Here is a 17,478-nt window from a genome sequence, read left to right as displayed (position 1 = left end):
AGAGGAGGTGTGACTGGGCTTGGGAAGGCGGCCTTCTGGGATGACCTCTCAAACTTGTAGCAGGGAGAGTCAACACTTTCGGTGTATTTAAAACTGCACGATCATGAACCACCATTCCTAGTAACTGCCGATCAGCCGTTAACATGCAAAAGCCTCGTTTTAGGATTGTTAACCCAGTGCAAAAAACGGCACTCTCGGCAGCATAAGAGCAACGAACGATTACAGATCATTCAGGGTGCATCATTTAGCAAGGTCTGTCGGTGCGAACAGGCTCAAACGGATGTCGATCATCAAATATTTACCAGGTGTCATTCAGTGCTGCCGGACGGTTCATGTAAAACAGGGGTGCACAATTGTTTTGGGTCTGGGGGGGGGCTACACTGCCAGATTGAACCAACTATCAGAGCCTTAGTATTACCTTTAAGTACTTTTATTGCTTATTGAAAAGCATGAGACAAATATTCAATAAGAGCTACTTCCATTTTTTGAGCACCCAACTCCCATGAAATTAGAGGTACCCTTTTCATGGGTTTGCGGTCCAGAAAGAAGGAGACCATGAATTCAGCTCTGTACATTGAAGTATATGCCGGCCGCTGAAAACTCAAGAATTTCCCTTCAACCATGAAATACAATGGATATAGCAGCACTCACACATGGCCCCCCCCATTATTTAAACTCATCTACTCCTTTAGTGCTATAGCAATCATAACTCCACTGTTGTGCCAAATATGGCTGGTCCAAAAAAAAAAAAAAAAAAAAAAAAAAAACACGGGGAAAAACCCCACACCGTTCATAATGAGCCGTCCTTACTGTTGTACGCAACGCTGATTCTCTCCATGACATTGCAAACACGTGACCAGACACTTATGTTTGTGAGCTGATGTTTGTAGAGCGCATAGGAGGGATATTAAGGGCCGTATGTGACCCTGGAACAGCAGATTATGCACCCCTGGTGTAAAATGACCACTACTGCCAGGTTTCTACATAGCTAACTACTAGTTATCACTAGGTTTCCAAGCAGGGGAATTCTGTTAGCTGCCCACTGTTATGGGAGACTTCTAAAAAGTAAGGGTACCCAAAAAGGTAGAGGACCGCTTTAATAAGACAGTGACTGATTAAATCAGCAAGGAACCCAACAGCTGCATACTTTCCATACAAACACAACTTAAAAAGGGAACCTGTCAACAGGTTTTTCCTTTAGAAGTTGCAGCCACCACCACCGGGCCCTTATATACAGCATTCTAACATGCTGTATATAAAAGTGCAGGCCGCTGTGAGAACATAAAACACACTTTATAATACTTACCTAATGGTCGCACAGTTGGCCATATAGGAGTCTCCGTTGTCTGGTGCCGGCGCCGCCTATTTTGGCCATCTTTGAGCTCCTTCTCTAGCCGTGGTGCATGACGCGTCCGACGTCATCCACACTCGCCGGCATTCAGGTCCTGAGCAAAGCAGAATAAAGTATTGTAGTGCGCCTGCGCAGGACCGGCGAGTGTGTATGATGTAGCCGCGTCATGCACCCAGGCTTCAGAAAGAGGTTAAGATGGCCAAAAGAGGCGGCGCCATCACCGGACAAAGGAGACGCCCATAAAGGCCCACAGTGGGACTGTTAGGTATTATAAAGTGTTTTTTATGTTCTCACAGCGGCCTGGGCTCTTATATACAGCATGTTAGAATGCTGAGTATAAGAGCCCGGTGGTGGTGGCCGCAGCTTATACGCCAAAAAAGTGGTGACAGGTTCCCTTTAAAAGGAAACTTGTCATGTGAAAAAACACAATCTGCACGTTTAGATCGTTGCGAATCAACTCTGTCTGCACATCACACTCCACTGCAGGGAGCAAATGAACTTTAAAGGGGGTTGTCCACTGCTTTTACATTTAAGCCTATCCTTAGGATAGGTCATCAATGTCTGATCGGCCGGACAGCCGCATCCCCGCCGATCAGCTGTTCTAGGTCCCGGCGGCTGCAGCAGCAGGCAGACGAAAATGCTCAGTTCCAGCGCTGTTTCGTCTTCTGCTTCGCAGCTGCTATATGAAGACGGAGCAGCGCCAGAACGAAGCATTTCCAGCTGTCTGCTGCCGCCACCGGGACAGAGAACAGCTGATCGTGGGGGGTACGGGAAAATCAGACCCCAGCCAATCAGACATTGATGACCTATCCTAAGGATAGGCCATCAATGTAAAAGTAGTGGACAACCCATTTAACTTCCACGGCAACATTCGAGTCACAGAGTGGGGCCAGTGCGGGTTCGGACACTGCTTTGTGAATGGAGAGAGGCGGCTGTAACTGCCCCCCGCACTGACCGACAGCAAGTTCTAATGCTGAGCAGCAGTCAGTCAATGCGGGGGGCAGTTACAGCCACCTCTCTCCATACACAAAGCGGTGCCTGAACCCGCCTCTATGGCTGAAGCCCAAACACTGGCGGGTGTATTAAAGTTAGTTTCCTCCCAACATCGGCGTTTGCAGCGCAGGCACCGGGCATATCCGAGAAGCTATAAACCTGCAGATTAATAGCTTTTTTTTCACGAGACAGGTTCCCTCTAAAAAGGAACTGTGATAATGTAATATGTAACTTACCCGTGTATAAAGTCTTCTTATAAAAATGTTCCCTTTAGATTAGCTTTACCCCTAGAAAAAGAAAAATCTTGAAGTTAATTTACATGTATTTTTATAAAACATATAATATTTTAATTTAATTTTATTTAATTTTCAATTTAATTTAAAATATATATATACTGCTTTCTATTCACACACTGTAATGCAGTAATAAGAAATTGCCAACACCGTAAATTTGCCAGTTTAAGGTGTTTTCTCATCAGGTTAACCCCAGGTCATTTGCAATAATCGGGATATACAATATATCGGGGCTGGAACCCTTGCCAATTTCGAGAGCTGAGCTCTGAGATGCCCCAGCAAAATATAATGGAGTAGTGAATGGTTTCTATCCCTTGTCTATGGGATTGCCAGAGGAAGTGGAGTGCTGTACAATATATGAGGTGTTCCCCTGCTTAGGACCTTTCTTCTGGGAGCCTGAGCAGATAGCTCCATCCAAGCAGGAACACCTGCTTTACCACTATGCATTAGCAATAATTTGAATGGCTCCATGTAATATCAGTCATTTACTGCATCTTTCCAAAGATCAACCATTTGTCAGGGGTCTCAGGAGACCAAAGTGTATAAATTCTCTCTTTAAAGGGTTATTCCGAATATTCAAAGTCACCACCTATGCAATAGATCCTCAGTAGTGATGAGCGAGCATGCTTGTTACTACTCGGTACTCGCACGAGTATCAATGTACTCGGGCTACTCGGCGGGTACCGAGTAATCTCGCGATACTCGTGCTGTACTCGTGGTCTTCATGTTGGCGCTCTTTTTACAGCCATCCCTTATGCAGGGATTGGCTGGCAGACCACTGCAATGCCACAGCCCTGTTACTTGTGGAATTGCAGTGATTGGCCAGCCCGCACAGCGCGACCGTGCCTTTAGCCCGACACTTCCCCGCTCGGCTACGGCCCCTCCCGCACTCCACTCCGCGTGTATATATATATATGCACGCTTACACACACACGTACGTTTTTTTTTTTAATTTACAGTTTTATGGTTTCTACATGCTGCCGGGGGTCATTTCAGAATAATACTCGGGTCTCCCATAGGATAACATTGGGCTCGGTGCTCGGGCCGAGTACACGAGTATTTTGAGATGCTCGGCCCGAGCCTCGAGCTCCCGAGCATTTTAGTACTCGCTCATCACTAATCCTCAGCAATACCGAGAAAGTTCCTTAGGAGGAGCAACGGCCATTCACATACATCACCCTTCATGACTTTGGTATAGTCGATGCCTGGGAGGTCACCCTCTATATACATATATACCTCCTTTAGACCCAACACTTCCCACAATCCACTGTCGATCCAAGAAAGAGACACTTACACCAGATATTATAAAAGGCTGCTGAGGCCATTTTACCCAAACAAAATACAAGATTCAGTAATAACGTATATAAATATAAATGGGTGGGGTCCTCAAAGTTTCTCAATCTGGTGATTACCAACAGTAATAAACCATAACCTCCCCCTGACTCCTAGTCACTCCCAGCCGTAAACACCAGATCGGGAGCACCAATAAAAATAGGAGGAGGGGACGGAAGGGTATAAAACAATGAGACTCATTCCATTGCCGGTTGTCCCCCCCCAAAAATCACCAGACCACAACCCAACCAGACTAAAGGATCCATATTTCCATAAATCCCCGGTACAATTTAAACAACTTTGAGAACCCATCCCAACCGTCATAAGCCACCATGACCCTGCTTCAACCACTACTGAGGGCAGGCGGTACTCTCCTGAAAAGCGCAGGCAAAAAGGGGGCCCCATTTCCTGATTTGGGGGGGGGTTATATGAGACAAACGGCCTAAAACCCCACCCTCGAAGCCTATCTCCTCCCACCTATGCAAAGTCATGCAGGCCTCCCCCCTCAACCAGGGTTGAAGTTCCAGCCTGATACTTTCATTGTGTAGGAGACTAATAGACTTAGCAGGGTACAGCACTCCACTTCCTCTGGCAATCCAATAGACAAGGGATGGAAACCATTCACTACTCCATTTTATTCGGCTGGGGCATCTCAGAGCTCAGTTCTCGAGAAGGTTCCATTAGTTGGACATCCATCGATCAAATTATCACCTATCCTATTAAGTTGGGTGATAATGTTAGGAGCAACCCTATAACATCTCTTCTACCTTGGACATCTGCCACACGTAAGCACTCACAATTCGCACAACCTGTAGTCAATCTCACAAATCCAGACCAGCGCAAAGAAGTGTGTGGAAAAAATAAAAAAAGTTAGAAAAAAATAAAAAAACTCATGCACCCACATACAGATTTACCAAAGGAAGGACCATCATTGTTTATTTGTCAAACCATTATGTGCAACCAAGCAAAAACTCAGAAGGTCTATTTCAGGCACTGGACACCAATTAAGTCCCATTTTAGCTCTTACTCCACAAAGTAACTGTCAATTTCCGCCCTGATTACAGTCCTACCCTGCAGGGGCTATGGATTCTGAAGGCTCGTAGATTTTAGGAGCATGTTATAAGAATTCAACAAATTTGCAATCCCAGCCGGGCTCTCCCAACTTCTGGTGACATGTATCATCTCGTTCAGGCTTACATAATCCACATTCCACACATCAAGGGAGAAAGAACTGTATGTAAGAGTCACACACCCCTACATCCAAATGTTTCTATCATATTACCAGTGAGGTTTATGCATTCAAGCATTCCCATAAAGCTCCCCGATTTCTCCTCTCCCATATCTATATTTAACGTTTGTATACCTTCGCGTCTCAGGGTGCAGCTGTACATTTGTTAGCGTATATTTCATGTTGGGTTTGCAACTGTTCACATTTGTCTCTTAAGTGGTCGGTTTTCTCATTTTGGATCACTCCCACAGTAACCTCCTACATATTTGGTGTCTAAACCAACGAGTGTTAAGGAGTTTGCGGTGACCACATGGCAGTCCACATGCGTTCTAGCTGGTATAAATACAAACTCGTCCTCTTCACGGTTACCCATAAAATACTTTGTCAGCTTTTCCTCTCTACCCTCATACACACAAGCGATAGGTTTAGCCCTTTCACGCTGCGTTCCTCTCCCAGTTTAGTGATGCAGTTGGGGCTTCCGTCCGAACCCTCAGCAAAACGAGTTTCGGACGTATGCGCTGACGGGTCATTGATTATAATGGTACAGTCAGTCACTGTGTGCTCGGTCATACGCGATTTTCGTGAGTATAGGCTTATTGGAGACGGACACCCAGACGTGCAAGACTGCGCCTGGGTATCAGCCTCCAATAGGCATATACTCCCGAAAATGGTGCACAAGAGCACACAGTGACTGTTTGAACCATTACAGTCAATGACCCTTCAGCGCATACTTCAAAACCCATTTTTCGGGTGTTCTGCCGGCAGCCCCAATGGGACCACTGAAGGGAGATTGGAACGCAATGTGAAATTTTGTGTTGATTCTAAATATTCACGAGCTGACCTACACTTGGAAGGGTATACAAATACTTTTCGATTTACTAATATTATGGCTATAATTATACAGTAATTATCCAACTATGGTATAAGCCTAAATAAGTTTTGCAAGAGGTCAGTGTTTGGTCACAACTGGTGAACAGCCATAAAAACACATCATCCACGTATCCATCATGGCACCATTGCTTCCATTTTTTACAGAATAGACACAAACATGATTGACCCTTTAGTATTACCGCACCCTCATTGATCTGAAACCAGTTTTTCGTGCAATATAATGTGGCACTGTTCTATTTACAGCTAATCAATATTAAAAAAAATAAAAATCTAAGTGTGAACGGAGTTCAAAGTCCAAGATATTTTTTCCTGCTTTTTGGACTATAGCGCTTTGGACGACATTAAATTAAAATCTATTTTACCATACTCTCGAATGTCACCATCGCACACATACAAGCAGTATTCCGGCAGCCCAAGTCGGCATTCACACAGCCGGATGTCAAGGTCCGAACACAGACACGTGAAAAGGATCAAAAACGGGTATATGAGGACGTTCAGGAGTCCCGCAGCCGGTTTGCCCCGGACTAGGACTCATGGATGTGAGAATACAGCATAAAAAGGCATTTGACCTGTCACACATATTGATTTTAGAAATATAATTTAAAGGATCTTCTGGATGCCCAAAAATAAAAGGAATTTTCTTTTGATTAGTTCTTTTTTGTTTAATGCAAGTTATCTTTTTAGAGCAAAGGCAGACATTCCCGAGACATAACAAAAGGCATAGCAAAAACAACAAAAATCCTAAACACTTACATAAAAAAGGCAACAAAAATTCCAAAAGAGACCTTACAGAAGTGCATGCTGCCACCACCAAAATCCTAAAGTTACTTCCTTTCTGCCGTCCCAAATTATGCCCCTTATTTGCCCCTTTTACGCTGAGTAATGACAGAGGAATACCTGAATGTGAGACCGGAGCGGCTGCCTCCCCACCTTCACCAGCAGCAATGAAGCAAATGGCATATTTAGCAAAAAAACACATGTTTAACACAGGGTGTGTCCTACGAGAGATCAGTACACTGAACAAACTAGAATTACAGAAAATAACGTGAAGCTGAAAGTCTGAACGAAAAGAAGCAATGTAATGTATGGTCAAATAAGGCTACCAGAATCCCCCAGTCCTGTCTATTACATTATACATATACTGTATTTAAAGGTTCTTTAAAGGGAACCTGTCAGGTGCAATGTGCACCCAGACCCACGAGCAGTTCTAGGTGCATATTGCTAATCCCTGCCTAACTGTCCCTGTATCTAGTAAACTAGATAAAGAGATCTTTAGAAAAAAGGTATTTCTAACGATCCTTTATGATATGCTAATGAGCGTGGGGACTAGTCAGAAGGGCGTTATATCCCTCAACTAGTCCGTCCTCTTAGCATGTTAGCACACCTACAGGGGTGTACTAACATACTATTGAATTCAATATCACCAGCGGAGACGCGCGTACTTTTGTTCGCGCTTCTAAATGCTGGGCAACTCCGGTCATGTGCAGTAGACCTCTCTGATGTCTGGATGCGTACACCTGGCTTCATAGTGCGCATGACCGTAAGTGCCCAGTATTCAGAAGCACAGTCACAGCAAACACTGGTGATGCTGTATTTAATAGCATGCTAAGAGGGTGGACTAGTCGGCTGATAAGACCCTTGGGACTAGTCTTTGGCCTCATTAGCATATGATAAAAGAGCTTTAGAAATACTTTTTTTAAAAGATCTTTATCTATGTTACTAGATACAGGGATGGTTAGGCAGGGATTAGAAATTAGAACACATTACTGCTCATGGTTCTGGGTGCATATTGCACCTGACAGGTTCCCTTTAAAATGAATCTGTCAGCAAGTTTTTGATGCTTAATCAGAGCAGCAAGATTTAGAGACAGAACGGCAACAATGTGTCACTTACTAGGCTGTTTTTTGTTGTTTCAATAGAACCAGTGTTTTATCAGCAGGAGATTATCAGTACAGGACTAGGTGCCTTGTGCTTACTAGTCCAACCACAGCACCAAAACTGATTGGCAACTATTGATATACTATAAACACAGAAAGTGGCCAATCAGTGGTGTGGGCAGGGCTCAGCTAGACCTGCAGCAGAGAAAACTGATTCTACCACAACTGCAGTATCCAGTGAGCTAAGTGACATGTCGCTAGAATCCGGGTCTCTGTGCTTCTTATAGGACTCTGATCGGCTGCAAACACCATCTCTTTCCAGAGAACCTTGCATGTCAGTTTCACTTCTGTATGACACATTAAATTATTAAGTCCTTGGTAGTCTGCCAGTCTGTGTTTACACTGGCAGGACCAGGAGCAGCTTCTGACTACTCTAGATCACCACTGAGGTAGTCATGATGAGACTTTATGGCCATCTATTACAGGTGATATTCATAAAGGCATGTCACAGATTCCCAAATCCAAAAAAGAATGCATTGGACGCCTTCATGGGAAATTGCAAGGACCATAAATTGGGATTTACACCAACATCCTACTAATCCCTAAGCTGTATGTGCAACGCCCTACGGGGCAGGTTGTTAACCTACTCGTTGCCGGGCCGTTGAAGGTCAGGTCAGGCGATGTCACAGGTAGCCTTGCCTGGTTCCGTTGGAAAGCGGAGTGATTGGGAAAGTTTGTCGTGACGCCACCTGTGGTGTGCAGCAGGGGAGTAGCCGCCGCTGCAGAATTCCTAACCAGAGCGTGTGTTATGGCAATCAGGATGGTGTCGCTCCCCACAGGCGGAGCGGACCCAGAGTGGGATAACTGGGGATGGCAGTCCCTTGGAAGCGCCGAAGCGCGGGGCAATAGCGTAGCTAAACAGAGTCTGAGTGAGCAACTGTGGTTCCAGGTTCTTTAACTCACTGCTTTAAAGCTGCACCCAGGTGCTGGTGTCTGCCGTCGTGGGCTTCGGTCAATCCTAAGCAAGTAAGGGGCCACCACCAGTGTTTGAAGAGAGCAAGAGTTTTCTTTTCCGAGGATATCCCCCGTCAGCAATTAGGAACCCGGGCTGAGCTCCCCACTCCAAGCCCCGGGCCAAGTGAAGTCAAAGAGTTCCAGAAGTGTCTTGTCAGAACTATGGTCCCGACTTGTCTGTCTGTATGAGTGTTATGCGCCTACCTCTACCCCCAATGATGCCCGCCCGCCACTTAGCGGCTGCCCTGGTGACTGGAAGGTCCCATGACTATATGGCCACACACCCCCGTCTGCCCCAAAGCAGCTCCCCAGTGGGAAGCACCTGACTGAAATGAAATGTGGTGACACCGATTGTTAACCCCCCCTTACTTGAGATGGGAACCACACCTTAACTGAGGTGCAGTACCCTGTGGCGACCAGAGCCTCAGGGGCACAACATATGTAGCCCTGTCCTCACCTGTCAGCAGATGAGTAAAGGTGAAGATACATTTAAGGTTAAAGCACACAAAGGAGCGTCTGTTTATATGAATATTAGTACTAAGTGTCCCATAAACACGAGTTCAACTTCCGAACCAGAAGTTTAAGAACAAGCTTCATGGTCTTGTAACTTCTGCTCTAAGGAGCTTTAATGCATCTTATAATGGACTCCGCATTTACTTATAAAGCACTGTACCACTAAAAGGCCATGAAATCTCAGTGCTGGTAGAGGCAATACAGCATTGGTAAGGAGGGTTAAAGAAATAAAAGACCCAACCTCATCAGCTAATGTACAATTTAACAAACAGGGGAAAGTGAGGCCCGAGGAGCAAAAAAGCCGAAGAGCTGAAACAGAGGTCTATGCCGCACAATGCTCTTCCCTACATGCTGCCGTACAATATAACCGTTATATGCACTAGTGGTGAACACATTAGTGGAGACCGGAGCCAACAGCTCCTCCTTCCATCAATCACCGTGTGCAACTGAGACCGCAGACTCGATGAGGCCACTTAATCGAAGTGGTGCAGGAGTGTTGTGTATTTTTTTTCTCCCTGTGTGAGACTTAATAAAGGGGGACGACGTGGGGGGCTCACGCTGTAAATAGGGGACGACGTGGGGGGCTCACGCTGTAAATAGGGGACGACGTGGGGGGCTCACGCTGTAAATAGGGGACGACGTGGGGGGCTCACGCTGTAAATAGGGGACGACGTGGGGGGCTCACGCTGTAAATAGGGGACGACGTGGGGGGCTCACGCTGTAAATAGGGGACGACGTGGGGGCTCACGCTGTAAATAGGGGACGACGTGGGGGCTCACGCTGTAAATAGGGGACGACGTGGGGGCTCACGCTGTAAATAGGGGACGACGTGGGGGCTCACGCTGTAAATAGGGGACGACGTGGGGGCTCACGCTGTAAATAGGGGACGACGTGGGGGCTCACGCTGTAAATAGGGGACGACGTGGGGGCTCACGCTGTAAATAGGGGACGACGTGGGGGCTCACGCTGTAAATAGGGGACGACGTGGGGGCTCACGCTGTAAATAGGGGACGACGTGGGGGCTCACGCTGTAAATAGGGGACGACGTGGGGGCTCACGCTGTAAATAGGGGACGACGTGGGGGCTCACGCTGTAAATAGGGGACGACGTGGGGGCTCACGCTGTAAATAGGGGACGACGTGGGGGCTCACGCTGTAAATAGGGGACGACGTGGGGGCTCACGCTGTAAATAGGGGACGACGTGGGGGCTCACGCTGTAAATAGGGGACGACGTGGGGGCTCACGCTGTAAATAGGGGACGACGTGGGGGCTCACGCTGTAAATAGGGGACGACGTGGGGGCTCACGCTGTAAATAGGGGACGACGTGGGGGCTCACGCTGTAAATAGGGGACGACGTGGGGGCTCACGCTGTAAATAGGGGACGACGTGGGGGCTCACGCTGTAAATAGGGGACGACGTGGGGGCTCACGCTGTAAATAGGGGACGACGTGGGGGCTCACGCTGTAAATAGGGGACGACGTGGGGGCTCACGCTGTAAATAGGGGACGACGTGGGGGCTCACGCTGTAAATAGGGGACGACGTAGGGGCTCACGCTGTAAATAGGGGACGACGTGGGGGCTCACGCTGTAAATAGGGGATGACGTGGGGGCTCACGCTGTAAATAGGGGACGACGTGGGGGCTCACGCTGTAAATAGGGGATGACGTGGGGGCTCATGCTATATAGAAGGCTAAGTGGGGCCTCACACAAACTATAGGAGGGCTGGTTATGTGGGCGCTTACTGTGGATAGGAGCCATTTAGAAGCTCATTGTTTCTAGGAGGGCTATGCTGGGGCTAATGCTGTATATAGGGGGACTATGGTGAGGTTAATACTGTATATAGAAGCTATGTTGAAGCTCACACTGTATATAGGAGAGTTAGTTATGTGGGGGCTCATCTATACAGGTGGCTATGTGGGAGCTCATACTGTATATAGCAGAGCTTTGTGAGAGCTCACTGTATGTATATAGAAGGTGCTGTGTATGGGTTCATACAGTGTATAGGGGGTGTCGGCATACTTTATTTTGATCAATATTAAGTGATTATTTCTATAAATATTAATTGTATTACTTAACATTGAGCAAAAGTAATTTCAGCCCATTTGTTTGGCCCTACACGAAAGTCACAGTCTCGTGTGGCACCCTGGGAAAATTAATCTCGCCCATCCCTTGGTTAGAAGATTTATACCTCAGATTCTTTCACAATTCTGCACAAGAAGCCACAAGTTTATAAACAAGGCTGCGGAGGCAGAGTCAGGAAAACTGTAATGATGCCAACTGCAGTGCAAAAATATTTAAGAAGGGGGGGGGCAGAAAAAAAAAAAAAAAGAAAAGAATAAGGATATTTATAAAAACAAAGTTACTTGCCACGTGAGTCCTACACCAGCACTGCTGAGCAACAGTACTAACCACTGAGCCACCGTACTGCCCACATATGGCACAATGAAGGGGGTCAGTAATTCTCAGATGTCAGGTTTTGAATAACAGAACCTAGAGAGTGATAACATCCCATCCATTGGCAAGATAACAATTGCTGCCCTCAGCAGCCAGGTGACTGATGGATGGGATGGGCACATTTCTTGTCCCGTTAGAGATCACAAGATGAATGGAGCTGGGGTTAGGGGAGGGAAGTAAGTATAAACATTTGTTCCTTTATTTTCTAGTGATTGCTACTCTGCCATATTTTGAAAAGTCCCAGGAAACCCCTGGTTCTCCTGAAGAAGCTTGTTAACTTCGAAACGCATTAAAACCAAACCACGTAGACATCAGATACCACATATTGGAAATCTTACTGTCGATACGAAACCAGCAGCGCAGATCATCCGCGTTCTCTATAACACTGAGGAAACCCCTTGACATATAAGATACTATTAACTTTCTTTTCTTTCATCCGTTCTGTACAGTATTCCATTTTATACATAAGATATCTGTGGATTATTTTTGTTAAAAAGGGAACGTGTCGGCACCGCCGCCGGGCTCCTGTCGGCACCGCCGCCGGGCTCCTGTCGGCACCGCCGCCGGGCTCCTGTCGGCACCGCCGCAGAGATCCTCTCCCCACCGCCGCAGAGATCCTTTGTCTCATTACAAACATTTACAGTTGTCCTCTCAGGTACTGTCAGCTCTGCTGTAATGTTCCTCAGCCCCACAATGGCCACCTGTTAGACAACTGCAAATGTGTTTGTAATGAGACCAGAAAAAAAAAAAAAAAAAAAAAAAAAAACTTTGCATTACTGGTTTGTTATAATCAGACACAGCTCACTGACAGACACACACACACACACACACACACACACACACACACTGCGCTTTGTGGTCCTTCACAATTTTATGGAAAATTATCTCGTTTGAGCTTTTCCAAGGCCTCCTGAGCGGATTGGGAACTAAATAGTTCATAGATCAGCGACAAACCGGAATAGTTACTGCGCTCCATTGTCTCGTCATGTTGTCCAATTAAATGGCAGAAAAATTAAAAAAAAACACAACCCACTACCCTCATCCAGGGTAAATCATTACTGCCTCCGCCTTTGTAACCTGATCCATAGAGTAATTGTCGGGGATCCTTGAATAGTTTAAATCACCTAATTGCAAATCCTATCCCTGGAGGTGTCATCAATAAACCTTGTAAATCTGACGAAAAAAAATGTGGCTGCCAGTCATTACCAGAACGCTGGCTGCAGAGTCTACACGATGACAGCCGATTTCTCCCAGTCATTAATATAAAGCCATGTAACAAGCCGACAAGACCGAATTCACATCCCCTCACAGGCAACTGAAGGATCAGACATCTACAAAATGAGCAAATAAACCCATGTGAGGTGCCCGGCGTGTGGTCAGCGGAAAATGGTGCATTGTGCCCCTTAAAAAGGCTCTTGTTACAGCGTGTGCTCTTATCTAGATTAGAAGGTATGAATGGAGTAATATATTCAGAGGCGAACGGCGGCATTGATTGAATGCGGCACACATATGCACGGCTGATTTGGCAGGAATTTACAAAGGAACCCGTCCGGTCCCCAATGCCCTCCAGCATCCATACCTCTATGGTCAAATTCCCTCCCTAATCAGCGCTGTATAACACTTCACTCACATCAATGTTTAAAAAACGACTTCTAAACTGCTCCAATGCTAGTTAGAGCCTTGACTAGTCAAAGGGGTGTTGTGTCTCTAGACTAGTTGGCCCTCTTTTCAGGTTATTAGGCCTCTGTGGGTGTGATAACATGACGTCCACAAGCCGGCGCCACAGACAGCCCCTGGAAATCTTGCGCATGTGCGTAGTTCATTCCATAAGCATCAGTGCGCTTCAGAAGCCTTGTGTTCGAACCCCGGCTTCATTTAGGCACACTGCTCATGATCAGAAGAAAAGCTTCTGCACTTATGGGCAGGGCTCCTCTCTGAAGACGGGACATGTACACCAGCTTCTGAGGCACATTTATGCGGCCAGAATGAGGCATGCACATGCGCAAAATTTCCATTAGCTGGCGGGGACTCTGTCTCGTGGAAATAGTCTTTATTGACCACAGTGGCGTGATTTCATGGAAAGAAGGTCAGCTTGTCTGGGGGACACAAAGCCTTATCAACTAGTCAAAGGGCCTTGCAGGTTCGCTTTTAAGATCAACATCTAGAAAGCAGATCTGAAAAGTTTCTATGGCTATAGGAACTGCCCTGTACATGTGTATTCAGGACCAGATACAAGTACATTTTTGTGCATATATGGGCCAAAAAAATGGGGCTGCCCCATGTTCAGGAGTGCCCCACACAAGAAAGAAGCCGGGAGGTGATGCTTTCTTGAAGATTGCCAGTTCAGGTTGGTGACATGGTTAAGGCGTTGGCCCGAATTGGCCACTCTGAGGCCTAAAACACACTTCCGCAAAAAAAAAAAAAAAAAAAAAACGTACGTGTCTTACGATACGTTTTTCGGGTCAGTGTTCCGTTTAGGGGCATTTCTCCGGTACGTATGGCATCCGTGTGATGGCGTATGCGAGCTGTGTGTGCGTGTGGAATGTCCATATTGACATAAAATACGTACGTGTGCTGTCCGTGTGCTGTCCGTTTTTAAAGGCCCGCATTCTTACACAATTAACGATTTTAATCATTCATCATGAGATCCTGGTGTTGTTGTTTGCTTTCAATTGACCAGATAGGTTGGAAACAAGTGTTGCAGATTTGGTGATGAAAAACGGACACGGACGATACGTGCTGAACACGGACAGGACCCAGACTAAAGCGGGTCCGTGCCTGCATGCTGCCGGCCAAAAACGGACATGTCGTCCGTGTAGAAAAGCGCACACACGTACTTACCACACGGACACACGTTCCGTGTGATTTTACGTGTGTGCCATCTACCATTGAACATGGGTCTCCGTGTCTCCGGTACGTGCAAATACGTACCGCACACGTACAAAAAAAACGGATGTGGTCCGTGTGTTGCGGGTCTGATGCAGTTTTGCTCCTACAGCACTGGAGAAGCACAGGTGCACCTATGCTGGTTGCTTCCAGGTAGTTATCTGGCACCATTTTATTGAAGACATAATTACTGTTGCGATGTACTTGCGCCGTCAACAATGGCGGTGCAATGCAAAATTCAAAAGAAAAAGGGGGCAAGCTATGAAGACGCCGGAGGTGGAAAATATGCAGAGGTCCCGAGCCACGAAGGCCCAGTGCATCTCTGCAACTTTGATTAAAGTTATTCCATCAACCAAGCATCCGATCTTTCTATAACAGGTATGCCTGCAACCAGCATCTTAGCACCAATATGGCACTGCCTTTACTTCATATAGTAAACTCCTGGTGGTTGGTCCTCTTTAAAAAAATAAATAAATAAATAAATAAAAAAATAAATTGACAGGAGCTAAAAGAAATAAAGATAAAATAGTTGCAAACTGTCAAATCAAGCTCACCGATAGTTTCTCAGTTAACTTATTCTGCAGCCAACAATAGACAGTTGTTAACATTTTAAAGGAAACACGCTTGCAAAGAATATTTTTAGCCAAAAAAACTGCACTTAATTGAGTGCATCTGAAAAAAAGTGCCCATATTTTTTTTTTATTTTAAATGTTATAAATAATTAGTGGTTATTTCTATAGAAAGAGTATATAGTCTTTGTACTGCCTTAAAGAAAACATTGAAGACATTTGCAAAGGGATAGAAGCAGAAGACACTCATACCGAATACTCCATAGCACTAGTAAACAAATGCCGCCATCTGTTGGTGGGACAGAACCAACAGGAACTGAAGTGTAAGGAATGAGCTTCATTAAGGGAAGAGTTTGGAGGGAATACTGGATCAGGAGACAACTGTGGTGCAGTTACAACATATTAAAGGTTGGGCTGTCAGCTAAGAGGCAGAGTTGGTGCCACAACTAGCAGGGAAGTTAATGTATGCACAGTGGATGAAGTAGAAGTAATCAGTAGCAAACCAAGAGTGAGGAATTTGAAGACAGAATACCGTCAACTGAGGAACCCAAAGACAGAATACCGTCAACTGAGGAACCCAAAGACAGAATACCGTCAACTGAGGAACCCAAAGACAGAATACCGTCAACTGAGGAACCCAAAGACAGAATACCGTCAACTGAGGAACCCAAAGACAGAATACCGTCAACTGAGGAACCCAAAGACAGAATACCGTCAACTGAGGAACCCAAAGACAGAATACCGTCAACTGAGGAACCCAAAGACAGAATACCGTCAACTGAGGAACCCAAAGACAGAATACCGTCATCTGAGGAACCCAAAGACAGAATACCGTCATCTGAGGAACCCAAAGACAGAATACCGTCATCTGAGGAACCCAAAGACAGAATACCGTCATCTGAGGAACCCAAAGACAGAATACCGTCATCTGAGGAACCCAAAGACAGAATACCGTCATCTGAGGAACCCAAAGACAGAATACAGTCATCTGAGGAACCCAAAGACAGAATACAGTCAACTGAGGAACCCAAAGACAGAATACAGTCAACTGAGGAACCCAAAGACAGAATACCGTCATCTGAGGAACACAAAGACAGAATACCGTTCCCAGAGGAACCCAAAGACAGAATACCGTCATCTGAGGAACACAAAGACAGAATACCGTCATCTGAGGAACCCAAAGACAGAATACCGTTCCCAGAGGAAGGCCAGACTTCAGTCAAAATCCATACCAGAGACCGTGAAACAAACAAGTGCAGAGTCTGAATGAGCTGGGACGTTAGTAGCGTGTGGCAAGGTGGGAAGGAGAGAAGCCTAAGTAATTACCAAAGAGACTGTTGAAGCAATAAACTGTAATGCAAAAGTGTTAAGGCTAGTGTTCTATTAAGATAGATACCTTTATACATAACTTGAGTTTTCCTGCATAAAAAAAAAAAAAAAGTGTATACTATGACTAGAAGTAGGGCGACGCCGACTGTCCTGACGAAAAGACAGGAATCGGGTTAACGCTAGTGAAATCTGTGAAACAAAATCTGTAGTAGTTGAGTTATTGTTACCCTGCATATTGCCAAATGTTCATCGATTTTCCCTGTCAAACTTTTATACGACTTATTGATTGCCTATTCCCTACCTAGACTTGTGAGTCAGCACTGAGTAGCCTTTCTTGCGTCATTGCATTCCTGGCACCTGCCACCAACCCCAAATTCCTACAATTTGCTAATTTTATCTGAACCTGTACTCAAGGATCAAAAATGATTGCTTTAACCTCCAATTGACAAGTCACCTTCATTCTAGAAATCATTAGTCTGTGTTCCGAGACTTAAGGGTGCTTTACACGAGACGAGCCATCAAGCCATGCATCGTCGGGGGTCATGGTTTTCGTCACGCACATCCGGCATCGTTCACGACGTCGTCTTGTGTGACACCTCCGAGCGACGTAGTATCGCTCACAAATAGTGAGTCGTGTACTCGTCGCTCAATTTTAAAAAATTGTTTAATTAAAATGGCGCCGGTTGTTAATCGTACCCGGGGTAGCACACATTTCTCCGTGTGACACCCCGGGAACTATGAACACAG

At 45.9% G+C, this 17,478-nt stretch overlaps 1 protein-coding gene across 1 annotated transcript in view; it reads right to left on the bottom strand.

The window, feature by feature from the left end:
- Nucleotides 1-17,478, bottom strand: part of PLS3 (plastin 3) — a 102,673-nt gene that overhangs the window by 37,432 nt on the left and 47,763 nt on the right. The window contains 1 exon segment of the mRNA XM_075324869.1: nt 2,581-2,631. The gene's annotated coding sequence lies outside the window, so the exon portion shown is untranslated.

The sequence above is a fragment of the Anomaloglossus baeobatrachus genome, chromosome 9 (assembly GCF_048569485.1).
Source record: "Anomaloglossus baeobatrachus isolate aAnoBae1 chromosome 9, aAnoBae1.hap1, whole genome shotgun sequence".
NCBI classification, from domain to species: domain Eukaryota; kingdom Metazoa; phylum Chordata; class Amphibia; order Anura; family Aromobatidae; genus Anomaloglossus; species Anomaloglossus baeobatrachus.
Note: the sequence above shows the minus strand (reverse complement) of the source record. Positions and strands in the feature narration are given on the sequence as shown.